The sequence below is a fragment of the Neopelma chrysocephalum genome, unplaced genomic scaffold (assembly GCF_003984885.1).
Source record: "Neopelma chrysocephalum unplaced genomic scaffold, ASM398488v2 Primary Assembly neopelma1_44, whole genome shotgun sequence".
Classification (NCBI taxonomy): Eukaryota; Metazoa; Chordata; class Aves; order Passeriformes; family Pipridae; genus Neopelma; species Neopelma chrysocephalum.
In genome coordinates, this window is record NW_020897703.1 from 904,073 (window position 1) to 910,072 (window position 6,000).

General features: G+C 46.6%; 1 protein-coding gene across 1 annotated transcript in view; it reads left to right on the forward strand.

Moving 5' to 3' along the window:
- Positions 1-4,012, forward strand: part of CPS1 (carbamoyl-phosphate synthase 1) — a 330,044-nt gene extending 326,032 nt beyond the window's left edge. The window contains exon 50 of the transcript XR_003533439.1: positions 3,893-4,012. The gene's annotated coding sequence lies outside the window, so the exon portion shown is untranslated. The remainder of the gene's footprint in view (positions 1-3,892) is intronic.
- Positions 4,013-6,000: the final 1,988 nt, after the last annotated feature.

Genomic DNA, 6,000 nt, shown 5'->3' on the forward strand with positions numbered 1-6,000 from the left:
AGAAATCTGCTCTATATCACAATGACTGTCACCTGCACTCTGTGCTCCACTAATCAGATTTATTGTAGGGCTGGATCAAACAAATGGAGTCATAAGTTGCACTGTCCCCAGAGCAACTGGATGGATTAAAATAGCCAAGACAATGATGAATGCTGCCAAAGGGTGTTGATATTGGGCTGCTGGATCTCTGGTCTCTGGAAAATCCCATGAAACAGTCTTTTCACAAAGAGGCTCCAGTTACCATTCTCAGCCCCTTTTCTATGGAAGGGGCAGCCAGACTCTGTGGTAAAGCATGCTGACTCTCCACACTTTTGAGAATGAAAAGCTTCCTATCTTCAAATTTAGCTTTCACCTGCCTCTCTCCACCACTCCAAAATTCAGCTAAATAAAATGTAGATTTAAATGTGCAGCAAAGTACTATGGACCCTATGCAGCTCCTGCTGAAATCAGCAGTGACAAAATTCCTTGTCATTTAAATGACATGGCAGAAGGCATATGGTTATAAATTTTGTATGTGCATTGGTATAATATTCTTTGTGTGTGTCCATGCACGTGTATTTTATGTTGTATAGGCTTATACAGGTACACTAAGGAGAGATGATCACCTATTTATAGGCAGGCAGCAAATCCATGTGTGTGTACATGTATATGTATGTCTGTGTGTGCTGCTAATGTATGTTTAAATTGGCATCAGGCCAGGACTGGGTGTGTTTGTAAAGTGTGTACATGAAAGCTTCTCTGCTCTCCCATTGCAGAAGCCTGAACTAGATGTGAGCTGTGATGGAGACCTTTGTTTTATAAGACCTTCCCTCTTGGTGGATGTTTGTGTAGGATATCAGTGCAGTGGAAAATCTAAATTGATAATGGATCATTATCTGCTGGGCTTCAAGGAGAAACTCTGTGTAGCCCTGTCAGGTACAAGCTCCTTGTATGAGGCCATAGGAAGGGACCTCCTGGATGTATGCACAGGGAGAAAGTCACAACGACCAAAACCAGCACTACAGGGGCCCTGCCTCTAGCCAGGTAGAGGCATGGGATAACTGTGTCTGTTCAACTGTGTGGATCTGATGGCTGAGCACATCAGACCATGAGAATACAAGGCCTTGGCTGACACTGGTGCACAGTGCACTCTGATGCCATCAGGATATGTGGTGGCAGAGTCTCCCCATGTATTCTGGGTATTGATACAAAGATCCAAAAGGACATTGGTAGGCTTTTGGGATATCTGCTATAGAGACAGAAGGGATTAAACAGCTGAGTGTGTTTTCTGGCCTCTCAGAGGACCCTTCTGCTGTGGGACTGCTAAGAGTTGGGGAACAGCAGGTGCTGATTGCCACCACAACAGTGCACTGTCAACAATATCACACAAACTGAGACTCCTTAATCCCCATCCATAAGGTGATCCATGAGCTGGGAAGCCAAGGAGTAGTCAGCAAGACTCTGTCACCCTTCACCAGCCTTATTTGGCCTGTGCATAAGCCCAATGGAGAATGGAGATAGACAGTAGCTTGAATGAAGTTACCTCATCACTGAGTGCTGCTGTGCCAGACATGCTGAAGCTTCAGTATAAACTGGAGCTAAGGCAGTGAAGTGGTGCCACCATCAACATCGCTAATGCACTATTCTCCATTCCTTTGGCAACAGAGTGCAGACCACAGTTTGCTTTCACTTGGATAGGCATGCAGTATACCTGGAACTGACTGCCTCAGGGTTGGAAACACATTCCCACCATCTGCCACGGACTGTCATTAGAGGTCCTACCTCCTGAATATATTGTTATTAAACCAAGACAACAGGGAGGAGAAGTCAAGGAGAGTAACAATAGGTTGTCTTATCATAGCAGTGGCCAGCCCAGCCTTGTGCTGACAGCCTGGCAGATGATCCCCTGCCAGAAAATATGACAAAGGAGATGGGTTTTTGGCAATGCTGTCCTCAGACACTCATGTCTCACAGAGGAACTGTGATCCTGGGGAAGGCCAGGAGCAGGCCCTCTGCTTGGGGGAGAAGCAGGGGTTATGCATGGGCCGTGGCACTCAAAGAATGACTCAAAATCAGAGCAGTGTTCATACCCAGAAGAAATCCGTCCATTGCATCTATGTGAGCTGTACTTTATCGGTCAGGCAGCTGCAGCCACCCAGGTCTGCCTGCTCATACACATAGATTGTACAACCCCATTTCCAGCAACCTCCTTCTCACTTGGTGTGCATCTTCCCTTTCCCCAGCCCCATCCTCCCTTGTCTGCGTATTTCTGTCTCCAAAGAAAACATTATTGGAAAGACACATTTCTTTTCAGCATCATGCTGACCCCCTTTTCTCCTCCTCCGAAGCCCTGAAATTAATTAAATGATGTCACGCTTGATTTTATCTGATTTGGAAGCAATTCATAACCCTTTTGCTGGTTCTATTAGTCCAAGTGATCAGCACATTAATTCATTTGTGAGACTAAGCTCAAGGGTAATTACAGTGAGGAAGCTTAATGCCTAAACGTATTAATGTCTGTAATCAGAACTATTTTCTCAGTGCGGAACAATTGTTAGACAATTACACTTGGATATGATTGCTCTGGTAGGCAACAGGCGCTATGTCAAGAGGGGAATGGCAGAAGCTTTTTTTGCAAGTAGTGTACTATCAGCACATTTGACTCTGCAATCTCTCTTGGGGATTCTGTGCAGCTTGCCCCTTCTTCAGGTTTTGCGTTATTAAATAAGTTGTAAAGTCATCCCTCTCTGTTTTTCAGGCTGGGTTATGTGGGGCACAGAGGAAAATAGACTCCTCTGTTGTTCTTTTTTTTCTGTGGGACTGCACAAGCATAGCAAGGGCCACAAGGCCTTTCTGAGCAAGGTCATTTCCTCTTTTCTCTCCTCTTCTGACTGAGCTGTTGGTGCCCTTCTCTAACAAGAAAGCTTCAAGTTTATGTCAGGTCCTAAATGTGTCTATCTCCTCCAGGCCTAGCTCTTGAAGGAAGTTAGAAAATTACAGCTAAATGTAAAAAGTTTAACTTTTAATAAAAAAGAGTGTCAGGAAATACCCTGTCTGTACCATCACCCTGCACAGCCTGTGTGATACCCAGCGCTGATGTCTGTGGATAACAGCATCATGTGGGATGAGCAGGCATGCTGCAGTCTGCATGGATGCCGTGTTCCAGCAGGATTTTGGGGAAAGATGTAGCTCTGGCTCATGCCTACACAGTGTGGGCTGTGGTGGACAGCAGTGTTGCTTGGCCATACAGCCTGTTTCCATTGTGCAACAGGAAAAGCAAGGAGGCACAGTGAGGGGTGGGGATCAGGACTGCAGCAATGAGAATGATGCCACTGCAGAAGCAATCATGCCCACAGCCTGAACCAAGGGAAGATGGGGCAGCCCAGGACCTCCAAGCTAGTGCTGTTCAGGGCAATTCAGTCTTTTGGATTAATGGCCCCTGCCCATCTTACCCTTCCTCCAGCTGGTGTGCGGCATTTGCAGGCAGGGTACATTCAGCCTCACTAAAAGTGAGGATGAATTTGCTGCAGTCCCTGTGAACTGGATGGTGTGTCTGAGCAGAGGGATGGCCAGGAACCCCACAAACTAATTTCTCTTCCTCCCTGGGCAGCCACAGTGACTTCAACTTTTGCCAAGTGAGTCCAAGCACTTTGGCTTTTCAGCTGGGGAGAGATTTTATTCCAGCTCAACCTGGAGGTCCTCCAACACACACGGCACTGTACGTTGCAGAAATTCTCTTTTGGGGTAATGTCCCATACACTGCTGCTCTTGAAAAATGCATTTCTTGGTATTTGAAGAAAAGCCTCTGGCTGTGCTGGATTGGCAGCATGCTCAGAGGCCTCTGTGTTAGTCCCAGCCTCCTGCCACAAATGAGGCAGGGCTGGAAATGAGTTTACAATGATATGTTTTGCAGGCACGGTGAAGGTTGTGCCAGCGACAACTACAAGAAGAGCTGTCTGCTTGGGTGGTTTCAGAGGCTATCTACACCCAAAGAAAGGCAAGATAAATCTAAAGTTTCTGTTGTCATTAGTGGTAGAGGGACCCCTGGTGGCCTAGTGGTTAGCATGCGGGACTCTCACCGCTGCGACCCAGGTTCGAATCCCAGTCCCCCGGGCAGATGGAGCCCGTCAGCCCTGTGAGGCCATCCATCTATGAGAAGGTCACTCTAAACAAACCTACGTCCTGAGGACCTCACTGCCATTGTCCAAGCTCGCTTGGCCCCGGCAGATGAACCTTAGGATTAAAGGGTGGGCTCAGTTCAGCGCGTGCTGTGTCTCACCTAAAAAATCCATTGCGCAGGCTGGAAAGGTAAAAGACCTTTCCCAAAATCTTCATTCGCGAAGACTGGCCATTATTATTATTAGTGGCATAGATGAAGAACAAATGCTTCTTTTCTTTAAGAGAGCAATTGTTTCTGGCCTCCAGCTGGATTTGTAAAGGGGCTGTGGCAGCGACCACCTCCTCTCTACACATTTGATGTGGCAGGACTGATATTAGTACCTCCCTGCTTTCTCCAAAATCTAGGATACAACAAAACCCTGCTGGCGTGCCCTGGTGAGGTCTAAGCCCTCTCTTAACAGGCAGTCAGGGCATGGTGATGGCTGGGTTTGCTGTCTGTCATCCCAATGCAGTATTCCAGGGTCTTGCTGCAGGTTTGCCAAGGAGTGTCGCACAGCAGGTGAATTTTGACAGAATGGTATGAAAACCAAGAAGATATTTCTGCTGTTCAGTGAGTTCAAAAAAGTATTAAAATTCAGGGCAATCTCATCTTATCTCTTCTCACCTAGCTTTCAGGTCTGACAATAGGTAATGTAAGCACAATAGGGTGTGTTGTGGTTTAACCCCAACTCAGCCGCAGGCGGTGGGATGGGGAATAGTAAAACTGAGGAAACATCTGGGTTGAGATAAAGACAGTTTAATAGGTCAGGCAAAAGCTGCCACACACGAGCAAAGCAAAACAAGAAATTAATTCACTGCTTCCCATGGGCAGGCAGGTGCTCAGCTATTTCCAGGAGAGCAGGGCTGCATACACACCTCACGTAACAGTGAGTCGGGAAGACAAAATGCCATCACTCTGAATGTTCACCTTCCTCCTCCTTCCCCCCTACTGACCATGAAGGCCATATGGTAAGGCTTTTGGGGTCATTTGGGGTCAGCTGTCCCAGCTGTGTCCCCTACCAGCTTCTTGTGCAGCCTCGGGTACACTCCTGTTGTGCTGCAATACAGGGGAATCACTTGCTGAGTGGAACACTGGCCTGGGAATCACACAGTCAGGATTTATATGCTGGCTCTGGCACTGGCTTGCCAGGGAATCTTGGGCAAGACATCTCCCATCTTTTGCCTCCCTTGCAACTTTAAACCAATGTCCCTCCAGTCCTTGTTCTGCTGATGAGCTCAAATCATGTTACCTCTGTTACTCAGAAAGACACTGAAGCATGGGATGGCTGAGCCCGTAGTACCATCCTGCAAGGAGCAGCAGGAGACATAGCCCGTCTGTTGTGTTATGGATGTCACTCCTCTAGACTAATCCCAAGTTACTGTAGATACCATTTGAAACTATTGAACAATAGCTTCTAGAATATCCACCTACTCCTCCTCTTTTTGTCTTTATTAAAAGCTATAGAATAATTCTAATGTGACAGGAAACATGCTGCATTTTTTCTCCACTCTATTTGACTGAAGCTGCTTCCCAGCACAAAGGTAGTCACCTCTGAATAGTTTGCTATTCTGAGTCCTGTTAAATTTGGAGTCAAACTTATTTTAACTGTTGCAGTCTCAGAGAGTCACCTGGTAGTTCTTCCATGCCATTAAAGCTCAATGAGGTTTTGCCCCACGTACTGACAGAGACACAGAACAGTATGTGGATTCCAACAAAATACAAATGTAATCAGTTGAATGAATTAGGAGATTAATATCTCCATCCTCCTTCCTCTGTTTGGTGGTGGGATGCTTTGAGCAGTCTCCTTCTCCATCACACTTCTAGCCAGGGGTGGTGGGATAACAGATGTAATAAGAAAAAAG